Here is a 17,723-nt window from a genome sequence, read left to right as displayed (position 1 = left end):
ACTGTTGTGAAATTTAATGGCATGGTATTTTTAAAAGCACTTTGTAAAGTATAAATTCCAGACAAGTGTAAGGCACTATTTTTTACTACTTCAAAGAGTGATTCTTTTCAAGTTTAACCTTTTATAGAACCACCTGACTTTCCTCCATATCTTAGGCTTACCACAGAGAGTTCAGTGAGAAGATGCTCATAGAACTGGTACCCTGATATTTGTCTCTATAAACAGAATTTGGACATTACCTCGGGGCTAAGTGTGGACTTTCTCAGACCATTCTCTCATGCCTGCGCTTCAAATACTATGTTCTAGTGAAGAACAATATATTCTTAGTATTCCTCAAAGTTCTTGTCCTTTAAATATTACTGTAAGAACTTGAGGTGGTTTGTTCATATAAAGCTGTGCTTTAGTAAACACAAGATTTATGTATTTAATAAGACCTACAGCATCCTGGGAGTCAGAGCCAAACCAGGTTTAGGAAACAGGGCTGGTTCCCCAAGCAAGCTATTCCAATGTAAGAAAACATAACCATCTTAATTCCAACTTCCTTTCGGGATAGCAAATGATTTATAACTGAAATCTTCATTGTTTTAGCTTTAGTAGTGTTATTACTATAATTAAATAAGATACATACTCTGACTTCCCCCATTGAGTCACCTTTAATCTTTCTTCCTGCGGGGGAAAATGGCAAAAAGAGATCCAAGGATCTGTGCACTGGACGGCAGATGGAGACACTCTGGGACAACGTGGACAGGGGGTATGAGGAATGACTTCTCCTCCTCGTAAATTCCCTTTTGGGCCCCACCTTGTGGTAGAAGGAACAGCTAGCTCAATGATGGTCCTCCAATCACGAAGTTGATGTACAACCTTGCTGTGTTCAAGTTCTTATGGGTGAACAATGTAGAACTTTACTCCAGCCAGAAAGCAGTAATAGGCAGGAAATGCCCTACCCTTGCTTTACTTTCCTTTGTTACATTTATCATTATTTGACTTTATATTGTGTAACTATTTTTTCAGTTTTCTCTCCCACTACAAAGCAAACTTAATTAGGGAAGGAACATTGTTTTACTCAGTTATATTGCCAAGTTTGATTTCCCAAATATAGGCAGTCATGATAGCTTTTCTCCAAACCAAAGTGTTTAGGGTATGGATGATATGAATATCTAGTTTTCAGCTGTTTAAAAGATCTATTTGTCTATTTTACTGGTTAATTAAATATAAGGTGACCAACTTTTTTACAAAAATAAATTGTAGAAAACAATATCATAAATAAAAGAAACATTTTATTCATTGCAACAATACACTATAATTTGATAAATGCATAATAAAACATTTGTAATATTTTATATTGTAATTATGCTTACATGCCTATTAATTTTTAATAATAATTGTAAGAAAAAAGTACTCATTTAGTAAAACTAAATATCAAACAAAATCACTAATTTGGAGGGATATTTGGATGTATTTATCATTTTCTAATTAAAAAACATGTTTTATGCAACTATTTAATCAAAATGCATTATTAATAGATACGGTTTGAGGTTAGATTTCCACTTTAAAACTCAAATTTTGGGAAAATACTTGTAAATAAAATTATACGTATTAGGAAATTATTAAATAGATAATTAATAAAATATGATTTGTGCTTACCTGTCTATGATTGAATAGTCACTGAAAAAGAAATAATCGTGAGCCTGTAATGTCATATGTTCCGTGTCGTGTTTCAGTTAAGAAGTACACAAAGCCATTTGCGCTTGGTATATCACGTGCTCTCTCAAGGTCTCCCATGCAGAGCACATGCGTCTCATAATCACATCTTGTCACACTGTACTGATCCTTGATGAATCGTCATGTCAAATACAAATACTTCACATCTCATGCAATGGATCAACACTGCATCAAGTGAATATGGACATTTACAGATTAGTCTTCTAATGTCAAAAAGGAGGACATGTAGGAGGACACTTTTCAAGGGAGGATGGAACTTACAAAAAGAGGACTATCCTCCATAAAGGAGGATGATTTGTCACCTTATTAAGTAGGAATTTGGGAAGAGGCATAAAAATGCATTTCCTTATGCCACCATTTTGCGCCAAAGTATTGTCTTTGTATTTTGCTTAATAGTGAGCCTTGCAGGATAAATTTGAGAAACAATTCTGGGAGCCAGTTTACTAATTGGTACTCAGCTTATTTATTGAGTGCTGATATCAAATCACTTTTGGTTGTTGTGGACTCATAAATGTCATGTCAAGTGTATCACAATCTTTATAATTACCTAAATCTAAGGGAGTAATTATTGATATGGACTCAGTGATGAAGAAGAAAGAGAGAAATTAGAAAGAAGTGAATGATTATTTTTTAATTCAGTTTAAACTGTCAAGAGCCAGGAGGGTATGAAATCTGACAGCAGAAACAATGGCATTCCTGAATATCTATTATCTTCCCCAAACCAAGATACCCATAAGCATAAGCATGAGATTTATAATAAATAATAAGCTGAAAAGGGCAAATTTGTGTATCGGTTCTCAAGTGCTGATAAGAAAGGCAACAGTGGCTTTCTGTCTCCAGTATTTAAAATCATGTACTAATTTTTTAATCTCATGATACGTGGGCAACTCTGCACAATGTGATTGATTTCAGTTAGTTTGCTCTAAATTTTGCTTATTCATTAGGTTACTCATCTTCATTTCTGCCCAGAGCTGTCAGGAGACAGACTCTCAATGAAGTAATCCACAGTTCTATGTTATATAGACAGCTGTTAGATTTCAGTGGTGGGCAAAGTGGTTGATTGACATAGATATCTCTGGCCATTTAATAAAATTAGGCAAAACTAAAGGCTAACCTAATGCCCTTGTGGAGTTAATTGGGAGAACAGTAGTTCATCACCCAAACAAAACGCATGATTATCATGAACAAAGACTAGCATTATGTAATTAACAGCGTGCTCATACAAACAAATAGAAAAGATTAGCAGCCTTTCTGGATTTGTTAATTTGCTCACAAATCCAACTACAGGAAACAAAATCCAAGGTTTGATAATCAGCTCTGAAGGAGGCCTCTTGGCTTATGATATTAGATGTTTGGCGTATTGTTCACACACTTGCTGGAGAGTGTTAGAAGGGATGGCATTTATGTTCCAATGTGGCTTTAGGTGGCAAAGGTAGTTTGCACAGAGTATAGACTTATGTGCAGAAATGGAGACATGGGGAGATGCCTGGAGGAGGGGCCATGGAAATGATGCTCAGTGGCACTGGTGGGAAGGTAGGAGCACAGAAGGTTTGGGGAAGGGACGGGGGTGAGCGGCCAGATGGAGAGTTGGAGGCTCTTAGAGACTGAGTTTGTTCCCCCTGATTTCTAAGTATAATTCAGAGTCATATTAAATCTGAAACCTTTTCTTTTCAAAAACCAAAACATCTTTCATTTCTATTTATATGACAGTCCCAGGTGGTGCCAAATATGTAAAATGTGTCATCACATACCCAGAGTCCTGGGGTCTTGCTGCTATTTCTTCATGAAGCTCAGCCAGGACATTTCTTGCTTACAATTACTAAGCAGCATTTTCCATTTTGAAACAGCCCAGGTGCTTTACAGAGAGAGGAGAGAGAGAGCAATTTAATTGTACTTGAGTTACCCTGGCGCCTTCCGGCCCTGTTCTATCAAGTGGCCTAGATTCAAATGTGGAGCTAGCAGGAACCTTAAGGATCTTTCTGAATTTTGACACTTTAGACAGGTGATGAAACCAGGGATCAAAAATATTAATGGACATGGCTGAAATCAACACCTTGTTAATGACAGATCAAACTAGGACCCTGGTCTTCGAGACCTTTTAATAGTTCTCTGTAAGTTGGAAAAGAAAGTCCTTGGGGTTAAAGGTACACAATAGGATGTGTAGATGGTATTACATTGAATTGTACACTTGAAACCTGTATGGTTTGGCAAAACATGTCATCCCAATAAATTAAAAATACATTTAAAAAGAAAAGAGACTATAAAGAAGTAGCTAAAATATTTTATTGACTTTCAAAGTATAAAGTTTATGTACCACTAAGAAAAAGAAAGATTGCTAATTATAAAATGCCACTAATTGTAAGATGCATCCAATTGTAGAGATACATATATATATGTTTATTTGCCGTATTTCCCCACATATAAGAAACTCCCACGTATAAGATACACCTTAATTTTGGGGCCCAAAATTTGAAAAAAATGTACAACATAAAGTTATTGAACTCAAGCTTTATTCATCATAAAATTCATACAACTCCTCATCAGTGCCAAAATTCCCATCCATTAATTTGTCTTCATCTGTGTCTAATGACAAATCACTGTCTTCATATATTGGCTCGTCCTCAGCTCCATCTATTTGAAATGCTACACTTCTTCAATGACTTGACAACCACTGTATAAGTTGCACCAGTTTTTAGACCCCAAATTTTTCAAAATAAAGGTGAGTCTTTTCATGGGGAAATACAGTAGTTTCTCTAATATAATATATACGTTATTAGAATTGATAAAAATGTTAATAGGAACCTGCAGTATCCCCTATTATAGTGCCCACCCTCTTATCCATAGTTTATGGTTTCAGTTACCTGCAGCCAATCAAGGTCTAAAATTAACAAATGGAAAATTTCAGAAATAAACAGTGATAAGTTTTAAATTATGCGCCATTCTGAGTAAGATAGTTTTGATAAGATACTTTTTGAGCACCAAAAAACTTCTTGTAATGTAAAATCTGTAACAAATAAAATAATTTTGCCTGACTTGTGGTGGCACAGTGGATATAGAGTTGACTTAGAACACTGAAGTTACCGGTTCAAAACCCCGGGCTTGCCTGGTCAAGGTATATATGGGAGTTGATGCTTCCTGCTCCTCCTCCCACCCTTCTCTCTCTCTCTCTCTTTCCCCTCTCTCTAAAAATGAATAAATAAAATCTAAAATACATAAAATAATTTTTCTCATTCTAACTTTGTCAAATGTTGACTATTAACTGATTAATGGTCAGAACGCCGTAAAATACTATTTGCTCATTAAACAGTTACCCACACATCCAAAGAATTGAGAGGAGTGGATACTCAGGTGGAAAGCTCATCTTATATCATCTCTACAACCACATAAGGCTAAAGCAATTGGCAGGTTCAGTCAATTTCCTGCAAAATGGTTATAGCCGACTGCCGGAGTGGCATAGTTGTTTAACTGAATTAAACCGCCAGTTCCTTCTAGATAGCCTGTATTTGGGATTCCTTATCAATCTCTCTATGTGCAATTTATGTAAAATAGGACTAACAGGATTTTTATAGAGCTTCTATGAGAACTTAGTTTCTAAATCTCTTTAGAAAGTGATAGTTAATAATGAACTAGAAAGTCCTAAGTAAGTCAATTCCTGAAGAATAGAGGCCATACTTCTTAATCCACTTAAAATATTACAACAAAGTAATACAAAAAATAAGATTATTTCAAAGCTCAAAGTAATATTCACTTAGACATCTGACCCATCCAATCTGTAGATACGGAAATGGAAAAGGTGGGCCTTCTATTTCATGGAGAAAGTGAGGCCATAATTTACATACACCTTCTCCTTCCCACCACCATGCAGATGAGGGTCAATGATGAAAAGCGAGGTTCTATTTCAAACATATTTCTTGGCTCTAAAATACAACTAAAAGTATATGATTTATTTCAAAGGCTACTCATGTGTCCATGAGTCAAAATGTTATGTGTCAAACATATATACATTATTTATTTATTTATTTATTTTTACAGAGACAGAGAGAGAGTCAGAGAGAGGGATAGATAGGGACAGACAGACAGGAACGGAGAGATGAGAAGCATCAATCACTAGTTTTTCGTTGCACATTGCGACACCTTAGTTGTTCATTGATTGCTTTCTCATATGTGCCTCGACCGTGGGCCTTCAGCAGACCAAGTAACCCCTTGCTTGAGCCAGTGACCTTGGGTCCAAGCTGGTGAGCTTTTGCTCAAACCAGATGAGCCCGCGCTCAAGCTGGCGACCTCGGGGTCTCGAACCTGGGTCCTTCCACAACCCAGTCCGACACTCTATCCACTGCGCCACCACCTGGTCAGGCTAACGTTTTTAATTAACTAAAAGTGAGTTAGGTATTTGGGGGGGGGGTAAAAGAACAGAAATTGTAATAGGTATTTTGCTATTTAATCTTCTTTTTTTGTGACAGAGACAGAAAGAGACAGAGAGAGAAATAGATAAGGACAGACAGGAAGGGAGAGAGATGAGAAGCATCAGTTCTTCGCTGCAGCACCTCAGTTGTTCATTGATTGCTTTCTCATATGTGCCTTGACTGGGGGGCCACAGCAGAGTGATGACCCCTTGCTCAAGCCAGCGACCTTGGGCTCAAGCTGGTGAGCCTTGTTCAAACCATATGAGCCTGTGTTCAAGCTGATGACCTTGGGGTTTCGAACCTGGGTCCTCCACATCCCAGTCCAATGCTTTATCTACTGTGCCACCGCCTGGTCAGGTTAATCTTTTTATATAGACTTTGCTTTTTAGAAGAGTTTTAGGTGCACAGAAATATTTAGAGGAAGGTACAGAGATGTCTCATATGTCCTCGGTCCTCACACATGCACAGCTTCCCCCATTACCAACATTCCCCACCAGAGTGGGACATTTGTTATAATTGATGAATTATATTGATGCATCATTATTACCCAAAGTTTGTAGTTATGATTAGGGTTCCTTAATCATTTTTTTAAATGAAGTTCAAGTAAAAGATGGCAGACCCTACCTTTTAGCCCATGACAATTCCCTGTCCTGCTCCCGTCTACCCTCATGGTCCACATGTGCCAAAATATTTGCTAGAATTTTCCCATCACTGTGTTTGTGTCCCATGATGTCTTGAGAAATTCTTTATCTTTACTTTAAGGCTGTCTTATTTTAACCTTACACCTAATAAAGAGCCAAGGACATTGTGTTAAACACATTGCTACAAGAATGTTTGTCAAATAGCATTCGATATTCCTCACGTGTTTTTGAATTTGACTTTGTTTATTAACAAAACTCTTCTAAAAAGCAAAGTCTATGTAAAAAGATTAACCTGACCAGGCGGTGGCACAGTAGATAAAGCATTGGACTGGGATGTGGAGGACCCAGGTTCGAAACCCCAAGGTCATCAGCTTGAACACAGGCTCATATGGTTTGAACAAGGCTCACCAGCTTGAGCCCAAGGTCGCTGGCTTGAGCAAGGGGTCATCACTCTGCTGTGGCCCCCCAGTCAAGGCACATATGAGAAAGCAATCAATGAACAACTGAGGTGCTGCAGCGAAGAACTGATGCTTCTCATCTCTCTCCCTTCCTGTCTGTCCTTATCTATTTCTCTCTCTGTCTCTTTCTGTCTCTGTCACAAAAAAAGAAGATTAAATAGCAAAATACCTATTACAATTTCTGTTCTTTTACCCCCCCCCCCCAAATACCTAACTCACTTTTAGTTAATTAAAAACGTTAGCCTGACCAGGTGGTGGCGCAGTGGATAGAGTGTCGGACTGGGTTGTGGAAGGACCCAGGTTCGAGACCCCGAGGTCGCCAGCTTGAGCGCGGGCTCATCTGGTTTGAGCAAAAGCTCACCAGGTTATCCTCCCAGGTCATTATCAAGTCCTTAATTACCCCAGCTCTAAGATGTGGTGAAAAACAAAGTCAATTCTTTTTGATGTTCCACATGTAATTATTTTCTCACTGAGAAACAAAAGTCACAATATTGTGTTATATTTTAATGTGTTATAACATAACTAGAGAAGCTGTGTCTTTCAAGTCTTAGAGAACTACTGGAGCTATTATCATCTTTGAAAACAGCTCTTCTGTTTAGATTTTTCAAAATTATGCAATGCTTTACTAATGTAAATTATTTGCTAGTCGACCTGTTAATCCAAATTCGGAGGGACCCGAATTATGGAAGACAGAAGCAAGGTCCGTCGTTTACACATTAAAGCTTTATTGTCTAGCTTGGCCAAGCGGCGGGAACTCCGACAGAAATCTGACGGAGAGCGCGCTGGCCCTTTGTTCTACTTAGTTTTTATAGTTTTGTAAGTGGGAAGTACAGAAGCAAAAAATTGCAATTAGGAGCCCCTTACCGCTATTGGTTATAGTCATATGTCCTTTAACATGATAGGACCATGTTCAATTTGCAAATCATATATCATTTTGGAGAAAACAAAATTTACAAGTCAACACAATGGTAGAAAGATATCTCTTTACATATTAAAAGGCCTTCCTATATTTTCTAGTGTTCATCTGCCATCTCTCTGTCCAGAGTCAGACGTATTAACCACATGCATTTACATAAGAGAGGTAGTTTCCGTGGGTACAAATGCCAGCAAATGGCTCATAGTTATAAGAAAAGGTTTATTTTGGCTTTTCCCTTCCTGCCCCTGGCTAGCCATTCATTCCTTTCCCCACAGGTGTGGTGGAATGTCAGGGAATCTATGCTTTCCTTCCCTTTTCATTTACAATACAATGGCAAGAGCCATCCTAGTTATGCTAATCACACAGCACAGAGACTATTCTCACAATTTCTCTTAACCCAAATTAATAAAATGTTCACCAAGCCTCCTAAAATATTAATATTAATTCTGTAGCCTTTGGTACTTTACAACACCTGTGGGTGAAATGGCTCAGTGGCTCCTCAGACCAATATTTGATGTCCATCCATCTCCTTTGTATGAAAGTTTAAGAGAGCCTTCTTACTGTGAGTTTCCTATTTTCAATATGGGAATGAACCAGACTAATATTAGATGCGCTCCAGCCTTGTGCTTTGGTTATGCAACAGCACATATCAGGTCTCACTCGATAATTGAACTTAGTCTTCCTGTAGGATAATCCTTCCAAACCCCACTCATCATGCTGGGAAAAGAAAATTGAATTATAAAACTATAGCATCTAAACTGCAGATCCCTGAAAACCGAGACCTTCTGCATCTGGGGACAGCATGATAGCAAGGCAGCTGAGCATTGGTAGATTTGGAAATCTCCTTTAAAATAAATTAGCATTTAAAATGTGAGTGATAATTCAACTTTAAGATTAAACTAGATTCTTCTTATTGTGTAGATTTCTTCCCATATCCTGCTTTCTGTCTCCTGCCACAGTAATGGTTTTGTGACTAAGAGTGATGTCACTAGAATGTTCTTGGGACAGAATGATAGTCCAATGACTCATCAGGCACTAGAAAAGAAAAATATTCAAAAAATTTAAAATCACTAGCATTTGAAATACTTCAATGCTGAGAATCTCTTCCTAAAAATAAGGACAACTAGATAACTTGATTCACTAATAAAAGCCCCAAATCAAAATAACTGTGACAAAGTAGAGAACAAATTATAATTACTTAATTAATCATAATGATTATTCATAAAACCTTAACATTTACCAACCAATTGTTCTTCTCAAAACACATAGTTTCTTTTGGCGTTTATACCCTCACTTTGCCCAGTGATTCTTCATAAATGTTCTCTTTGGTGGCCAAGATACACAGTAGTGTCCAGATTCTAGACTCCTTTCTGTAAGAACATTTGAGACACAGATGGACACCTTTCAAAGGCAACTGGAGTTGAGTTTGTGGGTGAAAATGATAGGGAAAAGGAGTTATGTGAGGGCTCTGGCCTATGCCAAGAAATGAGAGTAGAGTAGGAGCTCTGAGATACGCTGGGGTCACTGACAGCGGCGGCCGAACAGCCCCTAAGTGTTGTCAGCATCCCCCTTTCCTCTTTCCCTCCCTTATTTTCTCCCATTTCCCCCACCCTTCACTGAGTCCATGTGCTCATCACTCCTTTCCCCTACTCCCCCCCACCCCTGCACATTGGCCCTGTGAGGTCTACACTTCACAGCTGCAAAAATGAATGTTGGCCCTGGCCAGTTGGCTCAGTGGCAGAGCATCGGCCTGGCGTGCAGAAGTCCCGGGTTTGATTCCTGGCCAGGGCACACAGGAGAAGTGCCCATCTGCTTCTCCACCCCTCCCCCTCTCCTTCCTCTCTGTCTCTCTCTTCCTCTACCGCAGCCAAGGCTCCATTGGAGCAAAGATGGCCCGGGCGCTGGGGATGGCTCCAGGGCCTCTGCCTCAGGCGCTAGAGTGGCTCTGGTCTCAACAGAGCGACGCCTCGGATGGGCAGAGCATCGCCCCCCTGGTTAGCGTGCTGGGTGGATCCTGGTAAGAATGTCTATCCCTTTCTGATTTCACTAGGATATGATTAATTTCATAATATCTTATCTCCACTAAGATAAAAAGACTCAAATACATTAAAGTTGTTACAGGCACAGAACTCATCCCCAGGAAGTTGTCCACATTTGCTTTAAGAAAACACTCAAAAAAAATATGAAGGCTTGTCAAAAGGACACAGTGGCCAACTTAAATGGACAAATTAGAGCAAGCTGAATTACAAAATAAATCATAGTACTGGATTTTAACATGCAGGATAAAATATTCATAATTCCATACTGTTAAAAATTAATAAAATAAGCAAATAAATTCAGAGAAGAAACAGTCCTTCCTTACAGTAGAATTCCAATTCATAAATGCATAAGGAGAGAAAGCAATAGAGAATCATCCTTAATCAAATACCACAATACTTGTTGCAGGCAGACAAGATCCACCCATTAAAAAAAATAAAATATATATATATATAAAGATACACCCATGAATGCAAAAATTAGTAGATAAAAAATGGATGAGAAATAAGATTTTCTCAGTTAACATATTTCCCCAAGATACTTATTAACTAAAAGGGGGAGATAGTAACTTTACAGTAAAGAAACCTGTTAGGTACCAACTTAACCAAGTGATCACAGTAAATATCATTGGTAATATAAACATAATCTCTTAATATGATGCACTGAGAACAACCCATCATTTCTGAGCTACTCTTGCCAAAAAGGCATAATATTATTCCAATTATGATAAAATATAAGAATCTAAATTGAGCTATGTTACAGAAATGTCAGGGTCATAACAGATAATAAAGGGCTGAGGAACCGTTACAGACTGGAAGACACTGAGAATTGATTAAATGCAACGTGGAACACCAGCTGGAATTCTGGAACAGAAAAAGGATTATAGAAACATTTGGAAAAGAAAGCTATAGTTTAGTTAATAATATTGCATCAGTGTTTACTCCCCATTCTTGATCATTGCATTATGGTTATCTTTGATGGTGACTTTAGGGGAAGTAGGGTGAACGATGTCAAGAAACATTTTTACTATTTTTCTAACTTTTCTGTAAGTCTAAAATAGTACAAAATAAAAAGCTTAATTGAATAAAGTGAAATAAAAATAGTGGGTAGTCACTGAGTAATTAGGATGCTGGTCAAATAGCCTGTGAATAAAGAAGTGAACTGAAGTTTGATGATGGGAAATTTTTTTTTATATATATATAATTTTATTTTTAATGGGGAGACATCAATAAATCAGGATACATATATTCAAAGATAACAACTCCAGGTTATCTTGTTGTTCACTTATGTTGCATACCCATCACCCAAAGTCAGATTGTCCTCTGTCACCTTCTATCTAGTTTTCTTTGTGCCCTTCCCCCTCCCCCTTTCCCACTCCCTCTCCCCCCTCCCCCCGTAACCACCACACTCTTATCAATGTCTCTTAGTTTCACTTTTATGTCCCACCTATGTATGGAATAATGCAGTTCCTGTTTTTTTCTAATTTACTTATTTCACTTCGTATAATGTTATCAAGATCCCACCATTTTGCTGTAAATGATCCGATGTCATCATTTCTTATGGCTGAGTAGTATTTCATAGTGTATATGTGCCACATCTTCTTTATCCAGTCATCTATTGATGGACTTTTTGGTTGTTTCCATGTCCTGGCCACTGTGAACAATGCTGCAATGAACAGGGGGCTGCATGTGTCTTTACGTATCAATGTTTCTGAGTTTTTGGGGTATATACCCAGTAGAGGGATTGATGGGTCATAAGGTAATTCTATTTTCAGTTCTTTGAGGAAACACCATACTTTCTTCCATAATGGTTGTACTACTTTATATTCCCACCAACAGTGTATGAGGGTTCCTTTTTCTCCACAGCCTCTCCAACATTTGTTATTACCTGTCTTGTTAATAATAGCCAATCTAACAGGTGTGAGGTGGTATCTCATTGCAGTTTTGATTTGCATTTCTCTAATAACTAATGAAGATGAGCATCTTTTCATATATCTGTTGGCCATTTGTATTTCTTCCTGGGAGAAGTGTCTGTTCATGTCCTCTTCCCATTTTTTTATTGGATTGTTTGTTTGTTGTTGAGTTTTATGAGTTCTTTGTATATTTTGGATATTAGGCCCTTATCTGAGCTGTTGTTTGAAAATATCATTGCCCATTTAGTTGGCTTTCTGTTTATTTTGTTATCAGTTTCTCTTGCTGAGCAAAAACTTCTTAGTCATGTAATCTCATTCATTAATTTTTGCCTTTACTTCTCTTGCCATTGGAGTCAAATTCATAAAATGCTCTTTAAAACCCAGGTCCATGAGTTCAGTACCTATGTCTTCTTCTATGTACTTAATTGTTTCAGGTCTTATGTTTAGATCTTTGATCCATTTTGAGTTAATTTTAGTACAGGGGGACAAACTGTAGTCCAGTTTCATTCTTTTGCATGTGGCTTTCCAGTTTTCGTAGCATCACTTATTGAAGAGGCTTTCTTTTCTCCATTGCGTGTTGTTGGCCCCTTTATCAAAAATTATTTGACTATATATATGTGGTTTTATTTCTGGGTTTTCTATTCTGTTCCATTGGTCTGAGTGTCTATTTTTCTGCCAATACCATGCTGTTTTGATTGTCGTGGCCCTATAATATAGTTTGAAGTTAGGTATTGTAATGCCCCCAGCTTCATTCTTTTTCTTTAGGATTGCTTTGGCTATTTGGGGCTTTTTATAGTTCCATATAAATCTAATGATTTTTTGCTCTATTTCTTTAAAAAATGTCATTGGAATTTTGATGGGAATTGCATTAAATTTGTATATTGCTTTGGGTAATACAGCCATCTTGATTATATTTATTCTTCCTAACCAAGAACAAGGTATATTCTTCCATCTCATTATATCTTTTTCGATTTCCCTTAACAATGGTTTATAGTTTTCATTATATAAGTCCTTTACATTCTTTGTTATGTTTATTCCTAAGTATTTTATTTTTTTGTTGCAATCGTGAAGGGGATTGTTCTTTTGAGTTCATTCTCAAATGTTTCATTGTTGGCATATAGAAAGGCTATTGACTTCTGTATGTTAATTTTGTATCCTGCGACCTTACTGTATTGGCTTATTGTTTCTAGTAGTCTTTTTGTGGATTCTTTGGGATTTTTGATGTATAGGATCATATCATCTGCAAAACGTGATACCTTTACTTCTTTTCCGATATGGATGCCTTTTATTTCTTTGTCTTGTCTGATTGCTCTGGCTAGAACCTCTAGTACCACATTAAATAAGAGTGGAGAGAGTGGACAACCCTGTCTTGTTCCTGATTTAAAGGGGAAAGCCTTCGGTTTTGTGCCATTTAATATGATGTTAGCTGATGGTTTATCATATATGGCCTTTATCATGTTGAGATATTTTCCTTCTATACCCATTTTGTTGAGAGTCTTAAACATAAAATTGTGTTGTATTTTATCAAAAGCCTTTTCTGTGTCTATTGATAAGATCATGTGGTTTTTGTTCTTTGTTTTGTTGATATGGTGTATTACGTTAACCGTTTTACGTATGTTGAACCATCCTTGAGATTCTGGGATGAATCCCACTTGATCATCATGTATTATTTTTTTAATATGTTGTTGTATTCGATTTGCTAGTATTTTGTTTAGTATTTTAGCATCTGTATTCATTAGAGATAGTGGTCTGTAGTTTTCTTTCTTTGTGCCATCCTTGCCTGGTTTTGGTATGAGGGTTATGTTGGCCTCATAAAATGTGTTTGGAAGTATTGCTTCTTCTTCAATTTTTTGGAAGACTTTCAGTAGAATAGGAACCAAGTCTTCTTTGAATGTTTGATAAATTTCGCTGGTATCAGGGCCTGGACTTTTATTTTTGGGGAAGTTTTTAATGGTTTATTCTATTTCTTCTCTACTAATAGGCCTGTTTAGGCTTTCTGCTTCTTCTTGACTCAGTCTAGGAAGGTTGTATTGTTCTAGGAATTTATCCATTTCTTCTAGGTTGTTGAATTTAGTGGCATAAAGTTTTTCATAGTATTCTACAATAATTCTTTGTATATCTACGGTGTCCGTGGTGATTTCTCCTCTTTCATTTTGGATTTTGTTTATATGAGTACTTTCTCTTTTTTCCTTGGTAAGTCTTGCCAAGGGTTTGTCAATTTTGTTGATATTTTCAAAGAACCAGCTCCTTGTTCTATTAATTTTTTCTATAGTTTTTCTGTTCTCTATTTCATTTATTTCTGCTCTGATTTTTATTACGTCCTTTCTTCGGCTGGTTTTGGGTTGTCTTTGTTCTTCTTTTTCTAGTTCCTTAAGGTGTGAAGTTAAGTGGTTCACTTGGGCTCTCTCGTTTGTTCATATATGCCTGAAGTGATATGAACTTGGGAAGTTTTTAATCTAATTCTTCACTTCAAAAAAATGAGAACTATAAGTTCCATGATTGAACCAAAGCAAACTAGACACAACTACCTTGGTTTTCAGCTCTGACTTAACGACTACCATGCTGTGCTAAGAATTCTATGTATTAGAAAAATATTCTGTGATATATAGTTTTTGTACCTGTAAAGTTAGGATGACTTTCTGCATTTCATGATTGTTTATGATTGGAGAGTATTGAAAGGGATAATGAGGAATATCAATAAAATTACATCTAAAATCATGAAAATATAAAGTCAAATATTGCTTGTTAAAATCATAATTCCAATAGACAGTACATGCCAAGTAGATCTGTATGTGTCTGTGGGGAGGCTTTTATTTGGTGAAAATATCACAAAATCCTAAGAAACTATAATTTTACTATCCTTACCACAAGGCTCTCTATTAGTAATAGAGAAAAATTGCTTTTGAAAATGTCTGGTCATTAAGATAGAATGCTAACAAAGTTTTCTTCCTTAATTATCAAAGTCCTTTAAGACTTTAAGGAAATAAGTCACAAGAGAATCTGAAAGAACAGAAGTGATTGATAATGTGAAATCCTGTCCAGATGATCCAAACCAGCTTCTTAGCAGGAATGGCATAATGTACTCATTAGACATGCTAAATATGATTATCATTTTATCTGGAACTTACTAAATTGCCCATTTATGTATTGAGAATTTACTATTGCGCTATATAGATTGACAGTCCCCAATTCTGGCTATAAAAATCACATGGGAATTTTAAATTCTGGTTTAATTCATAAGGACCAGAGCAAGGCAGTATCTTTTCAAAGTTCCCCAAAATATACTAATGTGCCTCTCCTCTCCTCCACCCCACCAGCTAGGGTTAGAATCACTTTTAAAGTTGCTTCATGTTCAAATGTACCTATAATTTGATATAAAAGATGAATATTATAGTAAAAAATTACATTTTGGCAAGATATGCCATAATTCAGTCCATGAAGCAATATTCTTGGACTTAAATAGAAAAGGATGCCAGAAAATATGGTTAAGAAATTAAATCTAAATAATTGTAAGAGTGCCTTGACCAGGGGGCTCCAGCCGAGCCAGCGACCTTGGGCTCAAGATAGCGACCTGGGATCATGTCTTTGAACCCTCACTCAAGCCAGGGACCCTGCGCTCAAGCTGGTGAGCCTGTGCTCATGCCGGCAACATCAAGGTTTCGAACATGGGGCCTCAGAGACCCAGGTCTATAATCTAGCCACTGCACCACCATCAGTCACATGTAGAAATCTTTTTTTTTTTTAAAGACAAAACAGACTAAGGGAAAGCATGTTTTGTTTTAAAGCAAATTGCACAAACATTACATCACTAAGTGGGAAACAGTGGCAAAAACAATACTGCATGGACTAAAACGTAGATCTTATTGGCTCTCTAGTGTCATAAAAAAAGGTTGGGAACACTTTCTAACAATAAGAAAAGAATGCCCATCAGGCTTAAGAGATTAGTTGTAGGAACAGATTTTCATCTTTTATCACAATGTTTCTAGACCTTTTTTAAAAAATGACATATAACAGACATCTAACATTAGGACTTTTTTTATTATGCTTTTAAAATCTATATAGGCTACCTTCTCAGTATCACAGGGGAGTTGGTATTGTGACTAATTTTCCAAGAATATCAGGGGTAAGTATTTCTTTTTTTAAAAACAAAAACATACTTGCTAGATCAGTGGTCCCCAACCCCCGGACTGGTATTGGTCTGTGGGCCATTTGGTACCGGTCCGCAGAGAAAGAATAAATCACATTATTTGTTTTATTTATATTTAAGTCTGAACAATGTTTTATTTTTAAAAAATGACCAGATTCCCTCTGTTACATCCATCTAAGACTCACTCTTGACGCTTGTCTTGGTCACGTGATACATTTATTCGTCCCACCCTAAAGGCTGGTCCGTGAAAATATTTTCTGACATTAAACCAGTTCGTGGCCCAAAAAAGGTTGGGGACCACTGTGCTATAGCACTGCTTACAGAAGAGATGCTCTAGTTGGTGGGAATCTCTTCATGAACCTTTTATTATATATATACTGCTCACAAACATTAGGGGATATTTTATCACTTCATATTCATTTTGAACTATCCCCTAATGTTTGTGAGCAGTGTACTATGGGAAAGGACAAACATGCTGACACAGATGTGGAGCTTCACAGGTGTTGAATATTTACATATTGAAGGCAAGAGCCTCCACCAGAAAAATGACTTCATTCTTCATTGTCTTTCCAGTCTCTCTATAATTCAAACAAGGTTGGGGGAGTATGTGTAATTAGCATATAGGGTATGTCCTAATTTTTTAAATCTATCATATATATGCACGTGTGTGCATGCACACACACAAGCTCATATCCCCACCCAGTATGGCAAATGCCTGGTCAGCTTATGCTCCCAAATGACAGGAAAATAAAAGATGTCTGAGGGTAAGATTTGGGAATGAGACCACAAGTAGGTTTTCACTACCAGGTGGATATTTTTAAAACACCAGTCACCAAAAAAATTAAAACTCTTTAAAAATTGATATGGTTTTTTCATAAAACATAGTAAGTGATAAACACACATAAAAATCAGATTCAACTATAATACACAATTCCAATTAACATAAGTCTGTTTTCTTCTCGGTTTTATACAATGACTTTATACTTCTGTTTTTTGTTTTTGAGAGAGGCAGAGAAAGAGAGACACACAAACATGGAGCTGCTCCTGTAATGTATACTAACCAGCAAATTGAACTGGCAACCTTTGTGCTCCGGAACAATGCTCTAAGTCAGTGGTCCCCAACCTTTTTTGGGCCACAGACCGGTTTAATGTCAGAAAATATTTTCACGGACCAGCCTTTAGGTTGGGACGGATAAATGTATCACGTGATCGAGACAAGCGTCAAGAGTGAGTCTTAGACGAATGTAACAGAGGGAATCTGGTCATTTTTTTAAAAAAATAAAACATCGTTCAGACTTAAATATAAATAAAACAGAAATAATGTGATTTATCTTTTTTCTCTGTGGACCGGTACCAAATGGCCCATGGACTGGTACCAGTCTGCTGCCCGGGGGTTGGGGACCACTGCTCTAAGTGACTGAGCTATCTGGCCAGGGCTTAATTTCTATTCTTTAAAAAAAAAAAATTTTTTTTAGGAGACAGAGAAA

The sequence above is a fragment of the Saccopteryx leptura genome, chromosome 1 (assembly GCF_036850995.1).
Source record: "Saccopteryx leptura isolate mSacLep1 chromosome 1, mSacLep1_pri_phased_curated, whole genome shotgun sequence".
Taxonomy (NCBI): Eukaryota; Metazoa; Chordata; class Mammalia; order Chiroptera; family Emballonuridae; genus Saccopteryx; species Saccopteryx leptura.
This window is presented reverse-complemented; position numbering follows the sequence as displayed.